Below are 19,911 nucleotides of genomic sequence, written 5' to 3'. Positions count from 1 at the left end.
AGAGGCTTCAAATTTCAACGAATGCTTAGGTATATAGCATATATTGTTGTCTGAAAAAATCATAAAGATCGGTGGTATATATAGTATATATATGGTGGTATATATAGTATATATATATAGTATATATATATATATTTTTGGCAAATTTTAGCCCCATTTTAACAGCTAGAAGCATCAAATTTCACCGAATACTTACGTATATAGCATATATTGTTGTCTTAAAAAATCATAGAGATCGGTTGTATATATAGTATATATCTCATACAACCGATTGTTCAGATAAGAAACTTTTCGCAATTTCTACCCCATTTTAACAGCTACAAGCTTCAAATTTCACCGATTGCTTACGTATATAGCATACATTATTGTCTGAAAAAATCATAGAAATCGGTTGTATATATAGTATATATCTCATACAACCGATTGTTCAGATAAGAAACTTTTCGCAATTTCTACCCCATTTTAACAGCTATAAGCTTCAAATTTCACCGATTGCTAACGTATATAGCATATATTTTTGTCTGAAAAAATCATAGAGATCGGTTGTATATATAGTATATATCTCATACAACCGATTGTTTAGATAAGAAACTTTTCGCAATTTCTACCCCATTTTAACAGCTAGAAGCTTCAAATTTCACCAAATGCTTACGTATATAGCATATATTGTTGTCTGAAAAATCATAGAGATCGGTGGTATATATAGTATATATCTCATACAACCGATTGTTCAGATAAGAAACTTTGCGCAATTTCTGCCCCGTTTTAACAGCTAGAAGCTTCAAATTTCACAAAATGCTTACGGATATAGCATATATTGTTGTCTGAAAAAATTATAGAGATCGGTGGTATATATATTATACACTTCATACAAACTGTCATTTTTGCCCCTTTTTTACGGCTAGAAGCTTCAAAATTCATCAAATTTCATCAAATAGTTACGTTTACGTCATATATTTTTGAACACCGTGATTCGTAGTCATAGTTTTTACATGCAGACCACAAAAAACGTGAAGCTTTGCATCCTCACACAGATTACCTACCTATTTTTTATTTTATATTTATCTTAAAAATCGTTTAGATATGTTCAAATTTCACTAAATGCTTACGTATATAGCATATATTGTTGTCTGAAAAATCATAGATACCGGTGGTATATATAGTATATATCCCATACAACCGATTGTTCAGATAAGAAACTTTGCGCAATTTCTTCCCCGTTTTAACAGCTAGAAGCTTCAACTTTCACCAAATGCTTACGTGTATAGATTATATTGTTGTCTGAAAAAATCATTGAGATCGATGGTATATATAGTATATATCTCATACAACCGATTGTTCAGTTAAGAAACTTTGCGCAATTTCTGCCCCTTTTTAACAGCTAGACGCTTCAAATTTCACCATATGCTTACGTATATAGCATATATTGTTGTCTGAAAAAATCATAGAGATCGGTGGTATATATATTATATACCCCTATATAAACTCCAATTTTTGCCCCCTTTTTACGGCTAGAAGCTTCAAAATTCATCAAATTTCATCAAATAGTTACGTTTACGTCATATATTGTTGAAAAACGTGATTCGTAGTCATAGTTTTTACACGCAGACCACAAAAAACCAGAAACTTTGCATCCTCACACAAAGTACCTACCTGTTTTTTATTTTATATTTATCTTAAAAATCGTTAAGGTATGCAGATCTGTTCACTATATATTTCTTATCTTATACATCCGATTATTCGGAGATTACGAACGGGATAAGATTATTGTTCAGCCCCATTCATGAAAGGTATGAAGTCTTCGGCACAGCCGAAGACAGTCCCGTTCTTATTTGTTTTAGTATTGTTATTATTATGGAAAAACTGAAAGGAATAAAACTGCTGGCTTATATTATAGTTTTTTTCGACCCTGCCAAAGTCAATGAAATATCAAATAGCCCTCGTATCTTAGCTGTCGTGTTATGCTCTAATGGAAAATCGCTTTGAGGGGAGATGGCACGTTCCGATTTTTTATTAATAATACCGTTTACAGCGTTACAAGGTCTGTTCTTTGGCAAAATGTAGTCGCTCAAGTGAGCGTATGTTTTTACGAAGTCGTGAGAGTGAGAGACACGAATAACTCTTGCGCTTTTTCTTATGCTAATAGGTATGTTCTTCTGGTTACCCAATGTTGCCCAAGGCCGACCAAAATAATATACAGCAGTGACTATGCAGAGGCAATTTTAGGAAATTTCGTCAATTTAATACTCGAAAATTTCGAACTCTCCTTTAAGAGTTTCCTGAATCTTTTTATCATGCAATTTTGTAGCACAAACATGTTTTGCGAACGGTGAAATAAGTTTAAGTCTGACAAGGTGTATCAAAATTCGCAATAGGTTGTGCTGGCTGGTCCATGAGGACCTCACGTAGACTAAATGAGTAGTGTTGCAAAATTCGCATTAATTTTGAACATTTTTTCCGAAGGGCGTTTCAGATTTTCTTTCATACAAAAGAAAATAAAAGTATCGAAGAAAATATAAATTCCATACATAGGCAACATAGTTTAAACTTTTGTATTGAGGAAAATCTGAAATACCCTTCAGAAAAAAGTTTTCAAAAATTAATGCGAATTTTGAGACACCTTGCTAGACTTAATCTTATCCACTCCTACTTTTTATGCCTACAATTTTATTGTTTTGGTATATCTTTACATTAAGATAAACAAATTTTGGAGGGAAATCCCCGTATCTGAAGGAAAACTGTATTTTTACCCGCTCAAATTCATTAGTGATAGCCTCAGTATCCTTTTTGCTTCTTGAAATGAGTTAAAAATAGAACCATGTATATATTATTGCGCAGTCTTATAGCACAATTAACCACACAAATCAAACAACATCAGCGTTTCACGTGCACGGCTGGGTACGAAAGGTTCGGTTTCACCTGAACTTAGATTTTTTTACTTGTTTCAAAGTAAAATTAAATCTTTTGACGGAAAATCGTTCCAATATACATCATTAAATCTTTTACGTTATTTTCAACAGTTTGTGTACACATAAATCATGCTGAAGCATGTAATTAGTATATCAAATAACCATTGTGTTTTCATCCTGAAAGAAATTCCCATCCTGAAACAACAAAACTTTGCCTTTACCAGTAACGGCAACGCTGCTAGCAAATCAACAAACTTTTTGAAACTTCAAAAATTCACAAATACGTCAAAAAATTTTAAGTTGAACTACCTTCTTTTTTATATCATGGTAATAAGTCCCTTAATTTGTTTTTGTTTGCAAATTGAAATTTTTTTTGAAGCGGGCAGACAAAATTTTGAGCCCCATTATTTCAGAGAGGTGTGCGGGGTGCGCCCCTGCAAACATTTCCAAAATCTAAATAGCTTTATATATATGAGCCATCTATATCACTGACCAAAGTTATTATACTTAAAGTTATAATGGCTAAAATATTTAAGGGTATCACCTTTTCCCAAAAAAAATACATTTATTTATTGCCAGTAGATCCTTCCAGGCTATTGACTACTCGAATGCAGAAACTCATCCAAATCTGTTAAGCCGTTTCACGAGAGTCACGAACGTTTGTACATTCAAACATGCGAATAATTAATATCATACGCCGATCATCTAGCCAACGCTGCGTATGAGCAACATATTTGTTAGTTCGCACTAAATGTTGTATGCTTATATACATATATAATGGAAAATATAACAATATTTCCCCTACAAATTGGCCGGACGGGACCTACATGTTTTATGCCGACTCCGAACGGCATCTGCAAGTTTGAGTTTTGAGTTCTGAGTTTTCACTGAGTATCACTTAGTGTCACTAATATTCGTCACAATATTTACAATATAAAAACAAGTAAGGAAATCTAAGTTCGGGTGTAACCGAGAGAGAGAGCTTTGGAGACAAAATAAGGAAAAATCGCCATGTAGGAAAATGAACCTAGGGTAACCCTGGAATGTGTTTGTATGACATGGGTATCAAATGGAAGGTTTTAATGATTATTTTAAAAGGGAGTTATCCTCAGTTCTATAGGTGGACGCCTTTTCGACATATCACCAAAAATGTGGACCAGGGGTGAATCTAGAATGTATTTGTACGATATGGTATAAAGGTGTTAATGATTATTTAAAAGGGAGTCGGCCTTGGTTCTATAGGTGGATGCCTTTCCGAGATATCGCCATAAAGGTGGACAGGGGTGACCCGAGAATGCGTTTTTACGATATGGGTATCAAATGAAAGCTGTTAATGATTATTTAAAAGCGAGTGGGCCTTAGTTCTATAGGTGGACGCCTTTTCGAGATATCGCCATAAAGGTGGAGCAGGGCTGACTCTAGAATGTGTTTGTACGATATGGGTATCAAATTAAAGGTATTAATGAGGGTTTTAAACGCGAGCGATCCTTAGTTGTACATTTGAAGGTGTGTTCGAGATATCGAACAAAATGTGGACCAGGGTGACCCAGAACATCATCTGTCGGATACCGCTAATTTATTTATATATGTAATACCACGAACAGTATTCCTGCCAAGATTCCAAAGGCTTTTTATTTCGCCCTGCAGAACTTTTTCATTTTATTCTACTTAATATGGGAGGTGTCACACCCAATTTACAAAGTTTTTTCTAAAGTTATATTTTGCGTCAATAAACCAACCGAATTACCACGTTTCATCTCTTTAGGGAAATACTGGTTATTATGCACCTTCTGCTAACGTTCGAATCGCTGAATTGTCGAATAAATAACTCTAATATTCGGTATTGCAAAATGGTCTTTACACATATGCGTGTTTTAATCAAACTGATTACTAATTCCTCAGCTTTCCCTGCTTTTATACTCTCGGTTTTCTCGTTCACCCATTTCTCCTAAGGTCTAGTCATTTTGCGAACAGGTCTAGAACAGTTGTATCTCATGCTTGGTTACCAGCTATATATATGTATATTTGTAGTTTATGCTTTTCTACTAGCCATATGTGTGTGTATGTGTGAGTAACTACTTTATCTCTTATCTGATGACTACATATGTGCATGTGAGATATTCTTCGTCGCCTTCTATGTACGTAAGTGTTGCTTGCCTTATATGTACCAACATGACATAAGTCATCTTTTGAAGTGCAATGTGAAATCAGCACCGTGTTGAAACTGCTAATTTCTTTTGGGTTGTCATTAGATGCTTCCCATTACAAATTGTAGTGGTAGTATCTACTGAACAGGGCAAACTGCAACAACAACATCGTTCAAGTGTCTTGTAAACAAAACTAAAAGCATATTCTAACAGTTTGTTCACAAATTTTCAACCAGTTACTATTATGTAAACTACTAACTACATAATTGTAATCCCTTAACTACAGCGAGTTCTCTTTTCATTGCGATGAATCGAATAGCTGATGGCAGTTTTTTTTTTTTCATTGTATGGCCAAATGATGTTTTTCCTCTTCCCTGCACATCTTTATTTAGTCTAGTTAAGTACATTGCAAGACTTCGCAAAGAATGCGTGCTGATTGCTCGTTTGTTATCACATTCAATTTTATTGCTCTTCCTATTACAACTCCCATTTCAATCAAGCCTCGCCCTCCCGCGCTTGTTGAATTGCCGAAAAATTCGATGCCAATATGAAATCGCAGGCAGTAGATACTTTCATTCAGATACTTCTTCAAATTGATATGTAGCTTTACTTCGGTTCGAATTGATTTCATTCAATTCCCTCTTCCTTCCCCTCCTACTACTTTTTATCGTGCTGCGAAGCTATACATCTCTTCTTGATTTATTTTATTGCTATTTTTTCGCGTAGGCTGCAAGGATGTTGTAAATTGATGAGCGATAATTAAGTTCTTTGTGATAATAATCACACGATTTTGTGTACTGGCGCACGTAAGGGGCGTGGTATATGGTTATGAAATGGTTGGACGGTGGTAGTAAGATTGATTGATTATGCCACACGTGGTTGGCGGCAGGCGTGTGAATGTGAAATATTGATGGGTAGGTTTGTGAAGGAAAAGAAAAGCGCGTATCTATGTCGGAGCATGGTGATGCATATCCATAAATTAAGTTACTGAGTTGCCAACGTGAAGAGATTGATAAAAACAAATCGGTGGTAAAAGTAAGATATATCGAAGTTTTGCTCTAATTCTTTGATTATTAAATTGAACATTGCGAATGTTTAGGTGATTAAAGGAAAAAATGTATATATTAAATTTAAGTGTGACACTTGCTTCTAACTCAGCTGAGTGCTTCTGCCGTGCAGTGCATTTCGTTTCAGTTCTGTGACACTGAGTATTATCAAAAGAGGAGAGTTGTGGGTTGCTAAAACTTAAAACCGATCTTACAAGTCAGTAGGCTGATATATCAACAAAAAATATTAGTACATCCCAAAGCACGGGGAAAAGGTGTCAACAGAATAGAATTAGAAATAATGAAAATAAAAAATAAACCGCTGTGATAGCTGAATGGTTATAGCAGCGGCGCCTAAAAGTTGCCGATGAAGGAATTTAGCAGTTTCCGAAATGGATCTAAACAACGAGCTTTGGCAGTTGTCTAAATTTTTTCTTTCTTCTATTCTAATTTAAACAACTAAGGAAAGTTAATTTCGGGTGTAACCGAACATTACATACTCAATTGAGAGCTATGGTGACAACATAAGGGAAAATCGCCATGCAGGAAAATGAACCGAGGGAAACCTTGGAATGTGTTTTTATGACATGTGTATCAAATGAAAAGCATTAAAGAGTATTTTATGAGGGAGTGGGCCATAGTTCTATAGGTGGACGCCATTTAGGGATATCGCCATAAAGGTGAATCAGGGTTGACTCCAGAATTTGTTTGTACGATATGGGTATCAAAAGAAAGGTGTTAATGAGTATTTTAAAAGGGAGTAATCCTTAGTTCCATAGGTGGAAGCCGTTTCCAGATATCTCCGTAAAGGTGGACCAGGGGTGACTCTAGAATGTGTTTGTATGATATGCGTATCTAATTAAAGGTACTAATGATGGTTTTAAAAGGGAGTGGTGGTAGTTGTATATGTGAAGGCGTTTTCCAGATATCGACCAAAATGTGGACCAGGGTGACCCAGAACATCATCTGTTGGATACCGCTAATTTATTTATATATGTAATACCTGCCAATATTTCAAGGGTTTTTTATTTCGCCCTGCAGAACTTTTTCATTTTCTTCTACTTAATATGGTAGATGTCACAACCATTTTACAAAGCTTTTTCTAAAGTTATATTTCGCGTCAATAAACCAATCCAATTACCATGTTTCATCCCTTTTTTCGTATTTGGTATAGAATTATGGAATTTTTTCATTTTTCGTAATTTTCGATATCAAAAAAGTGGGCGTGGTCATAGTCGGATTTCGTTAATTTTTTACACCAAGATAAAGTGAGTTCAGATAAGTACGTGAACTAAGTTCAGTAAAGATATGTAGATTTTTGCTCAAGTTATCATGTTAACGGCCATGCGGAAGGACAGACGGAAGACTGTGTATAAAAACTGGGCGTGGCTTCAACCGATTTCGCACATTTTCACAGAAACCAGTTAACGTCATAACACCTATGCCACTACCAAATTTCAAAAGGATTGGTAAATTTTTGGTCGACTTATGGCATTAAAAGTATCCTAGACAAATTAAATGAAAAAGGGCGTAGCCACGCCCATTTTGAAATTTTATTTTATTTTTGTATTTTGTTGCACCATATCATTACTGGAGTTGAATGTTGACATAATTTACTTATATACTGTAAATATATTAAATTTTTTGTTAAAATTTTACTTTAAAAAAATTTTTTTTTAAAGTGGGCGTGGTCCTTCTCCGATTTTGCTAATTTTTATTAAGCGTACATACAGTGATAGGAGTAACGTTGCTGCCAAATTTCATCATGATATCTTCAACGACTGCCAAATTACAGCTTGCAAAACTTTTAAATTACCTTCTTTTAAAAGTGGGCGGTGCCACGCCCATTGTCCAAAATTTTACTAATTTTCTATTCTGCGTCATAAGTTCAACTCACCTACCAAGTTTTATCGCTTTATCTGCCTTTGGTAATGAATTATTGCACTTTTTCGGTTTTTCGAAATTTCCGATATCGAAAAAGTGGGCGTGGTTATATATCGATATCGTTCATTTTAAATAGCGATCTGAGATGAGTACACAGAAACCTACATACCAAATTTCATCAAGATACCTCAAAATTTACTCAAGTTATCGTGCTATCGGACGGACGGACGGAAATGGCTCCATCAAATTTGTTGTCGATCCTGATGATTTTGATATATGGAAGTCTATATCTATCTCGATTCCTTTATACCTATACAACCAACCATTTTCCAATCAAACTTAATATACTCTGTGAGCTCTGCTCAACTGAGTATACAAATTTTTTCATTTAAGATAGAATAATTATTGTTGGGCCTTGAGCTCGATTCCAACTTGCGATCTTAAAAACGTACCGTAATTTTGGAGAACGGCTTAAGTAGTCTTCATAGTCAAAGCGAGAGGAATCAGTCATTTGCACCCGAAAGTCTGCAGGCCTATTAGTTATATATTTTTTCTGCTCAAAACCCCAGAGAGATTAATAGATGCGCATATATATAAAATCAAATATGAATGAATCATTATCCTCGTCAGCACAACATGCTTAAAGCAAAAGCAAGTCCGTTGATACTGCATTGTATAGGGTGGTTGTGACTATAGAGAAAGCCCTGTTGCCCTAGGTGTTTTTCTGGACATTGCCGGTGCTTTTAACAATGCCTCGAAACGTGCAATCATCGACAGTCTCAACTCGATGAAGTACACCCGGCATTAAATAATTGGGTCGGCTCCATGTTAAGCTGCAGAAGGATAACGTATCGAGGCCATAAAACCTTAAAACAAAGAAACGCTGCATAGCAAATTGTCGTGCCCATGCAAAAAAGAGAGTGCAAAGAAAGTCTCCGTTGCACTTTATGTATGCCTAATATGCCAGGATGTACGTGGGGCTTATTACTCAAACACCTCCATTGTTTGTTTGCAATAATTGTCAATCCCATACTTTACTATGGGGTCATAATTTGGCGGACAGCCACAAAAAAAGGACGTATACCAAAAAGCTTAAGGCGGTATGTAAATTATCAATGATTAGCATAACTGGAGCCCAAAGAACTACCGCGCAAGCAGCATTGCATACTATTCTGGACATGCACCCTGTGGACCTTACAGACAACGTAATCCCGCGCCTGTTCCTCGAAAAAGATATTTGGCCACAGTAGAGCCGAAGGGCTGGGCAAGTGTGCCGAAATGGCAGATAATACTACACATTTATATCGATGGTTCCTATGCTGCACGCTGTGCCAATCCAGTAGATTCTACAGGCTGCCAGATCACAACAGTGTCTTTCAGGCGGATATTGTAGCCACGATGAGAGCAGCGAAATTTCTAGGGGCAGCAGGGTTACCAGATCTCGAGACAGCAAATAAGCTAGGTACTATAACTTCTAGTATTTGCCAAGAGAATAAAGTTATTGTATGACATAAGTCCTGGTACTTGGGTTTCTCGGTTTGGTCGTCGACAAATTTTTGTAACACTATGGACATATTCAGCCTATGTGGAGTCTTTATTGACCGGCCAGTTCGACCTAACCTATTATCAAAAGAGATCGAGTTTATTAAGCCAATTTGTACTTACAACAAGTGCCACGCCCCTTTTAAAAATTTCGTTTTGTTGCTATGATTTTCCGACAGGGTGGTTAATTGTTGTATATTGCAAAAATTTCCCTTCAGCCCTTATCAAATTTGGTTTGCCAATGAATAATAAACGAACAGACAAACACTATTTCCGACACAATATTTGAACCTTTAGAACACACAAAAAATATCAAAGGACTAAAATTACTGATTTCTACCTTCCTCAGCTAACCACACAAATTGATCAGTGAAATTCACGATTTTATCAATAAGCGTCACCCTTAAACTTTCAAAAGAAAACATCGGGAGTGTCAGGTTCTATACGGGATACGGTTCTAGTTCTATGCGGGTTACGATTCTAGTTCTTACCTCCTGGCAGCCCATAAGTAGTGATAATGATGATATAGTGGATATATCTCTGAGCCCAATTTGAGGCTTTGGACTCTTACCGCCAAGGTAAGTTTGAGTTTGTTTAATGGAGCATATGTGGAAAATATTATTAACTTGAGAGAGGATGCTTCACGTGTTCGACACAAATAGGGAATATCATTCTTTATTAAAGAGAAGAAGACATCTTGCTAATAAATGCTACATTGGACTTGGCAGGAAATTGAAAAGTAAAGTCCTCTCTCGGTAAACGAAAATCAAGCTCTACAAGTCACTTATCGTATGCATCCTGATACATGGGGCAAAAGCATGGACACTGATAACATCTGATAAGGCGGGTCTGGAAGTGTTCGAGGGAAAAGTCTTCGAAACATTTATGGTCCCCTACGCGTTGGCGGCGGGGGTACCGAAGAAGTTTTAATGATGAGCTGCGCAAGCTTATGCCTGCATTAACATAGTCGACCAAATTAAAACAAAGCGGCTACGCTGTTAAACAAGCGAAAGTTTTTGCTCTGGCTAACAAAGTATTGTTATCGGAACTTGTCTACGGAGGAAAAAAGGGCAGCTCTAATCCGTTACTATTTGGCGCCAATTGGCACAGCGAAGAAGCGACTGGCGCTTCTTGTTAGCCAAACCAACAAAATGGCTAAGCGCCAATTAAGTTGGTAAGTTCCTATATGCAGGACCTTCCACCTTCCTTCTCAATACAAAAAGGTAATAAGCGGCATATACAGCAATTTTTCGACAAATGATTAGCTGCAAAGCATTGACGTTCAGTATATACGCCGTCGGACTAAATATATGTGTAGATCAGGGATCGCCACAAGCGTCTTATGGAAGCGTAACCACACCTACTTTGAAATCAAAAAAAAAAAAAAAAAAAAAAATGGCTACGGAGCTAGTAAAACGTACACTGTAAAAACTTCGAAAATTCATAAAATGATATTATTTTAGAAAGAAAATTATACATTTTGTAATCCTGATAGAAGGTAAATTCATTAGATTTTTTTTAAATTAAATTTTTAAATTTTTTTTTATATTTTTAGGTTTTTTATTTTTTGTCTTGTTTAGTTTCTTAGAAACAAAATAATATAGATAATAATAATTTTGTAATGCCTATAAAAGAAAAATTCATTCAATTATTTTATTTAATATTTTATATTTTTTGTTTTTATTCTTTGTCTATTTAAAATTTTTTTTTGTTTTGTTTTTAATTTTTTGTTTAATAGTATTTCGGAAAGAAGGATTAAAGTGGAGATATTAGCCTACTGTAAATTGTCCGCAATTAATTTTTCTATATCTATTTTGATGTTTGTGGTTGATAATTTCAGAAGCGTTTCTAAATGCTGATTTGTAACTCTATTTCTGTTAATTGTTTTTATTTGCTTAAGGAATGAAAAGGAGCTTTCACAAATGTACGTATCTACTACCAAACATTGATTAAAATTTTAAAAATTCTTGACGCAGTAAGGGATATTTCTCCTTGCTCACAACTTTCCAAAAATCAATGCCTTTTAAATCTAGTAACTGTAGTTCAGAGTCGCATAGCTCCATTAGGAGTTCTGGGCTCTGCTCTTTTGCATCGCATGTCATGGGTATAAAAAAAAAAAATGGTGTCATTTTCCTGTTGCTGAGAGCTTTAAAGTAATTTTCAATGTGATATTCGCTTTAGTCGCATCAACCTGTCAAAACTGATAAATATGCATGCAAGCTGAAATAAAGACATGAATTAATAATACCGAAATATCTATTTGCATACGTCCTATTCGATTTGCTTGAAATGTGGTATATAAATTTGCCTATATTAGTATTTATGATCCTTTTTTCAGGGAAGTAGACCAGAGACGGACTGGGACTGGGATTAGGACAAGGACGGGGACTGGGACGCGGAGTGGTACTGGGACTGGGACTCGTAATGGGACTGGAACAAAATACAGGCCACCCTCTGGGACTGGCAATAAGGGATGAAGAGGAATGAGAAGAACTTGAGAGCAGAAAAAAGAGAAAAGGAGAAGGAGACTGTCATCGGGCTCTGAATTATATTCCAAGTTTCAAGCTTGTAGCTTATGGGGAAGTTACTTAAATTTCGATTACAAAATTCTGTTCGCAGAGTCAAGCTAAATAAAACCGTATAAAAAAAACCGGCTATTATTTATTGAATCCTATTAGATAAATGAGTGATAATCTTAAATTATCTTTTCCGGTTAATAATGGTGAAACAAAGCATGTATGTACTTCAAATTTATCACTAATATGTATATTCCTTATTCAATTTTTAAGTTCAAGTGAGACGAAATAAAGTTTTGTCAGTGCGCGTCTAATCATCATTTTGTTTTCTAAAAAAATGGCTACAACCATTCTGCGAGCAGAAATGGCGCTGGCGCGTACACAAACCCAGTCGGACTTGGTAGCTTTCAAAATTAACGCATTGCATTGTTTTCTTGAATGCATTCAAAAATACTTCTACATGCATTCAATTCAAATTTAATTTAATTATTAAATAGATCAAACAAGGCTTCATTGTTTTCGTACAGGTGAAACAAAAATATACCCAAAAATATTACTTCAAAAGTAATTTTACACGAAATTATAGCAGTTGAGTTCCTAATGGGTACAGCAGAATACATTCGGTTGTGGGCGAGTGGTTAGAATGCGTGCGCACGGGAATGTGTGGTGCGCTTGCCTATGCGGTGCGCTTGCCTGAGCGTTTTACAAAAACAATTGCGTGAAAGCGCTTATGGAGTGACGACCCCTGGTGTAGATATTGCCGTACTTCAGCTTGGTTTCTACTTATACATCTGGGACGTGAATTTGAGTCCAGCAGATGTGAGTTGGAGTTTCTCGATAGTCCAGGGAACTCTGCTCTAACCTTTGGTAGCAATCGCGTCTAGTTATAGGTTTTATCTAATGTAAATGTATGTGCCATATATGTGACCAGGAAAAGGGGCTCATTTTGTTGTGGAAGATCGATTTCGATAGAGTAACGCGGAAAATTATTACAGCATGTTGGCTTCGCGATGGCGAACACTTAAATCAAACGGTAAAAACACGGTCGACATATGGTTATAAATATGTACAAGCATGCACCACAAAATTGAGAAATAATATGTTACATTTAATTGTGCATTAAAGCAAAGTAACATCGTTTACTGTTACAACCACAGCAGCAACATGCCATCGCCACTCCATAAACATAACGACAATGCCCCCGCAGGCTGCAGCTACTTGGGAAAGAAAAAACATTTAGGCGCATAGTCATAGTCAAAATAAAATAGGTTTTAAATTTAGTTACAGCTTTTTGATGTTGTTTTTATTTTTATTTTCGGCCTTTCAAAAGTTATATCAAGAAGAATTTCCGAGCTGTAGGCCACACATATATATTAATAATAAAAAAATCAATTAACATTACAGCTTTTTGACATAATTTTCTATGAGCTATCTGTCAAAAAATCTGCAACTAAATATAAAACCTATTTTAATTTGACTATGACTATGTGCCTTAGGCTAAGTTTATCATCGAGCGTAATCGCATCGCGCGATGCGACGAGAAACGCTCCATCGCTTGTTACATTTTCGCTAGCGTTATCGCCGGCGATTGAGTGTTAATAGTAGAGCGAAATCGCAAGCGATGGAATGCCCAACAATAGCCGTGTTTTTTTTTACACGCGTATACGTTTCGTTTGCGCGTGAAAAAAAATCGCTTAGATAATGCTTAGGAGACCCATCTAGCGGCTGTGCTTAAACAACTAGCCACAGCAACAGGGTGTACCGAAAAGCGGAGAAGCAACGCTCTGATAGCCATAGGGTATAACATATAGCTGAATCAGTTGCGATGAATTGTGGACGCACATAGAATACATAGAATTAATGTAGAGGGTGAAACATAAACACATTTTTCAGTTACATCTGAGTATAATGCGTATTGAAATTTAGTGGGACAAAATTTATGCGCAGCAATTTCAGAGGTGTATTTAAAGCTTGTCGCTTAGCAGTCCATATAATTTTTAAGCGTAAACGGATATACGCGTGTTAAAAAACACGGCTAATATAACTCAACATCCTTTTATTCGAGTTGTGGCAGTGTAGAGAAAGCAACATACGTAAATTAACTCGTAAAATTTTATTATTAGAAAATAGCTATTTATTACGAAAAAAATATTTAAAAAGTATACATAAGAAAAAAAATACCAAGTGCATCTAATCGCGATTGTGGTAAACTGCATGACGCAAATTCCACAAACACTGCTTGTCACGTACCTTTTCAATAAAAACATCCATATTGTTTCGCTAATTTCGCTCAACTAAATCAAAATATTTTGGTTGCAAATTTTCGTCGCTTTTGTCGCTTGTAATCGCTCAATTCGCTTTACGCTAAATCGCTTTGTCATAAACATCTCCATATGCACTAATATAATTAATCGCTAACAGCGTCGCATCGCGCGATTCGATTACGCTCGATCATAAACTTAACCTTAGTGTTTGTGAAGCGACGAAGCGATTCTGCAATTTTTGCTGTAATACAGTGTGTGAAAATAACATAATGGCGCCACTTCTGCTACAACTAACACAAAGTATGCACAACTTTTTCGGGATATCGCCAGGATTAACGAGAAATGCGATATAAGATCTCTTGGGCTTGAGACTCAAACTGTATAACATATGACTCACCAGAATCATCTATAATAGCAGCAAATTAAATTCATCACAATGAAGAAAGCTTGCGACCTTTGAGAGAAATTGATAACCCCGAGCAAGCAATCGAAGTTGTTATAATTGTTGCTCCCAAATCGACTAGAATGAGGTTCAAGGTTCAATATTCCCACTACAAGCAATGGATTATGTGGTAAGGTACTCACGGACGTTATCTTAGACTGCAAAATGAGGGAAATAATTTATTTTATGAACCATAATTTTTTGGAGCGTTTTGTTTTAATAGAGTGAAATTAAGAAGCAATAAAAAGAAAAAAAATTGTTAATAAGATGACCGAGCGACAGCTAGGTATAGTATATATATAGTACTGGGGATGGGTCATATTTGATATTTTCTTAAATTTTTGTGGACTTTTTGTAGATAAGTGTCTGTGTAAATATAATCTCAATTAGTAAAATTTAGTGGGTGGCAGTCGTAATGGTTGTTGTTGTTGTTGTAGCGATTAGGTTACTCCCCGAAGGCTTTGGGGAGTGTTATCGATGTGATGGTCATTTGTCGGATACAGATCCGATACGCTCCGGTAACACAGCACCATTAATGTGCTGGCCCGACCATCTCGGGAACGATTTATATGGCCACATTGAACCTTCAGGCCATCCCTCCCTCCCCACCCCCAAGTTCCATGAGGAGCTTGGGGTCGCCAGAGCCTCGTCTGTTAGTGAAACGGGATTCGCCGCTCGAAGGTGAGGTTGACAATTGGGTTGGAGAAGCTATATATTGCGCTACACAACCCCTTGAATCCCAGTCGTAATGGTATTTTCATTACTACTTGAGTAGTTTCGGAATTGTGTATGCAGATTTTTGCAGTCATTTTGCCAGCCTTAACACTGCTGCGTTTCTTCTTTTAGATAAATATTGACTGAACTCCGCCTAAACGACTACACCGATTTTGATGACTTTTTTTGTGTGTGTTCAAGGGAATTTGAGGATTCTTTAGTGAATGCCGGGAAGTGGACCAGGAACCGACCTTTTTCTTGACCTTTGCCTATTCCTCCCATTTTTCTTTCCGCCTTCCCCTACTCTCCTTCCCTTCGTAATTTTTGGTTTCCTGTCCCGCTCTTGAAGTGTTCGAGAGAAGTTTTCTGGAAGATTTATGTCGTGTCTTTAATGCCGAAGGGGAATATGGATAAGCTGTACGAGATTTACACGGATATGAAGATAGTGCGGGGAAGTGCTGGTTTATGATGACCCTGCCTCCGCTTTTAGAGCATTGCCTCCTTTATACTTTTAAAGTCATTTATTCATTTCTTAAAACCGCCACTATCTCTCTATCTTCATCTCCTTAACCTCGATTCAATCTACCCCCTCTTTTCACCTTCACCCTCTTCCACAATTATTTTCTCCCACTTTCTTTCACTCATCTCCCGCTCTATTCCCCTTTCTTATCTTTTTTGTTGTTGTAGCTATAAATACGGTCCCTAGTTCCAAGAGAAGCTTGGCGTCGTCAGAGCCTCGGATACTAAAGGAACAGGATCCGCCACGGGTATGTTAGATTAACATTTGGGTTGGAGAAGCTATAACTGCGCTTGAAGCATTTGAGTATTTTAGTCGCCTCTTACGACAGGCATACCTGCCGCGGTTATATTCGAAGTCCCTTTACCCGCCGAGGGGTGGTTCTTCCTTTTTGTCACAACTTCATGCTTTTTCTTTCACTCCTTCTTCCTGTAACTATTCCTTCTCCCGTTCATCTCCTTCTTTTCATATTACAATAGTTGTACTAACTCATACTTTACAGCATTTGATCGTACTTTACTTACAACTGATCGTCATACGTTGGCTTAAGACCGTTTATATAGCTCGGCAGTGTGCTGGAGTTTCCTCAACTATTTGCTTTCATGAATGTCTGGATTATTCGTTTATCACATTTGCGTATATTTCTCTCTCTCGCAGTTATGGTATATACATTAGACTGGGTTAATTTATTAACCGATATCGCGCCATCGATTTTTCGATAGGATTTGGACTCGGGAAAAAAAGTTCCACTACTCATACCCAAAAAAATCATTTTCGAGCCTGCGGATCTTCATTTTTTTTTACTTTCTTTCGACTTTGATTTTTAAAGTTTTTATCAGGACCTACTACACAAATTTTCATTTGATTGTAAAATTTTCATGTATACCCTGCCCGACCCAAAAATGTCCGCTAAAAACATTTAAGATAACAGTTTTTTGAAAAAATAAAAAAAAATATTCTAAGCCCCCTTACTTATTTTTTTTAACTGTTATCGCCAAAGTTATTAGCGGACATTTTTGGGTCGGACAGGGTATACATGAAAATTTTACAATCAAATGAAAGTTTGTTAGTAGGTCATGAAAAAAACCTTAAAAATTAAAGTCGAAAAAAGTTAAAAAAATTAAATTTCGCAGGCCCGAAAATTATTTTTTTGGGTATGTGTAGTGAAAATTTTTTCCAAGAGCCCAAATCCTATCGAAAAATTGATGGCGCGGCATCGGTTAACTTTCGTCCATACAAATCGACCCACCCTAATATACATACATACCTTTGAAACTAAAAATATCAAAAATTCCGGGACTGAGATCTCTGCTATGTACAAATGTTTGTATAAAATTGTCGTTATTGTTATGTATGTATCTGAATTACAATCTGTTATTGCGTTATTGCTAAAGAATGTACCTAAGCAGTATAAAATATACATTTATCGTTTACAATGCTGTTGGTGTTTGTGCAGCTGGTGTTGCATGTGTTGCACGCACTGACACTTACATACAAATGCACTTAACTCGAGAACGTGTGAGTTTTAGAGGCCAAAATAAAAGGAAGTTCTGTGCAGTGGTTACGTTGTGCATCAATAATGCTTTTAACACTGCGAACTGGATGCAGATAATGGCAGCACTGTAAAGCTTCGGCACCAGTGTTCGGATTGCTGACTGAACTATAACTATTTCAGTTTCAATGCATTGTCAATATTTGTTCAATAACCGCGACTATCGCATTAGGTATGAAATAGCTACATATAAAATGGAAATGAAATATACAAACACTTAAATGAAACCAACTGCTAAAGTGACGACAACGAACGACGAATGTATTTTAGCCGACAGCCACAGTTCTTTGCACAACAGTTTACTGTTACTGCTTACAAGAACTATGAATTGTTTAAATGCATTGTGCGTAATAACTACGACAACTGCTTAGACTATGAATTCAAATGATTGAAACAAATCGCCTGGACAATAGATATGTGCATATTTTCCTACAGTAGATGCTCGCAAAAAAAACGCTTTGTTTTTGGTGAAATTCAGGCTGATTGTTTATTTTTTCAGGGGTACCTCTGTAAATTTAATTCATATAGTTTTCTTATGTTCAGATAAAATAAAAAAAAAATTAAAAACAAATTAAGTAAGTAATTCCATAAAAACTTTTCAGTTAAACATAAAACAGAACTTTAAACAGAAAATGAAATTAGTCCACTGAATCCACTATTCCATCCATATTTTCAAAGAGGGGCAAATCGTTAACGGCTTTATCCAAATACATCGGGTTTAGCTTAACAATTAGGATGTCCTCTAGCATATCCTGGCCCAGTCGGTTGCGGTTACCCGTAAGTATTAACTTAAGGGATGAAAATGCCCGTTCAATGGTTACCTAATTAATTAAGTATGAGTCGATTTAAAAGCTAACATTTTCTCAATAAGAGTCATTATCAAAAGTAGTAGTAAAGCTATTTTTTTAATGTTTATAATTTGTTTAGTGAAAAACACTTACTATGAACTAAATAGTTAAGAATAAATTAAAAGATATTTAAAGTGCATTTTTTAAATATTAAAAAAATTACTTTAAACTGTCTTTTGATTTTGACTCTAAGAATTACCTGCGTTGGAGGTACTGCAAAGCATATATTAGAAAGCGCATACAGTTCTGGATCTGCGAATTCCCTCTCTCTCCAGAACTCGAGCACGTTTGTGTTGATTCCTTGAAAAGATAATTTAAAATTTTAAATTTTTTTGTACACGTCAAAGTCGTTGTCATTTCCGGCCTCCAAGTTTTGGCAAAGGTATTCATTTATGTATTCGTCTTCATCTTCGTGGCGATCTTCATTCAATATAACTGACGTATTATTTAACGAATTTGTTCTGTCGGATTTAATGCATCCTATTTCCTTTATTCTGTCATACAGTTTTTTTAAATATGTGATTGCGTCTGCTCTTTTATCGCCTGTTAGGGTATGATTGAAACGTGGATCCAAAAATAAGCAAGCATTTAGACTTTCGTTCGATAGCAATTTAGACGTCCTAATTCCAATATTTCGAAGAAGATTATTTCCAATTGTCAGAGACAGTGAATCATCAACATCAAATGTTTGAAAAATTTTTTTCTGTTAAGATTTTACATCTTAGCCATTGGGCATAAAAGTCACCATAATGCAATGCTTCTGCTTGAAATTTAATAATAGTTTTTTGAAGTGGTTCAAAAACTGTATAGTACGTTTTTAGAAAAGCCCAAAAATTATCGTTTACTTCAAAGTGTTCATCCTGCGATTTATTTTTAACTGATTCAATGTTAACTAACACATCCTTTGCGTTATATATGTTTTTAATCATGTTGTAGGTTGATCCCCATCTAGTTGGGCAATCCAGTTGTGGTAGGGCTAATTTTTTCAGTTCAAAAATTTCACGGTAACCGTTTGAATTTTTTTTTTATATACTTAGTCAAATTTCGGCAATTCATTAAATAACTTTTTATTAAAGTATCTTTAGTGCTATCTAATGCACAAAGTTGTGCAGTATGTGCTGCACACCGACAAATCTCAATATCTCCCATTTGTAGCTTAATTGTGTCATTAAACATTTCGATATTTTTCAAATACACGTCATTAGCATCTTCTACATCGTCTTTATCTTCTTTTAACAAGCTGAAGTGCGATAAAATTTTTGATGATTTTATCATGTTTGGCCCATTGTCAGATGTGATGGACACAATTTGATTAAGACCGACACCATATTTACTCAATATTTTCATAATTTCAGCAGCAATATTTCTGGAAGAGCTTGATGCAACGCCCTTGAGTTCTACCATTCCGAGAATTCTAGATTGAATTTTGTAGTGGTTAATATATTGTGAACTAAGAGCAAATATATTGCGTGATAAACAAGATGCACTATCCATGTTTAATGATATTAGGCCATGATTCAACTCTTTTTT

The sequence above is a fragment of the Eurosta solidaginis genome, chromosome 4, assembly GCF_040869045.1.
Source record: "Eurosta solidaginis isolate ZX-2024a chromosome 4, ASM4086904v1, whole genome shotgun sequence".
In the NCBI taxonomy this organism is placed as follows: domain Eukaryota; kingdom Metazoa; phylum Arthropoda; class Insecta; order Diptera; family Tephritidae; genus Eurosta; species Eurosta solidaginis.
The sequence above is the reverse complement of the archived record's forward strand: the minus strand, read 5'-3'. Positions refer to the sequence as shown.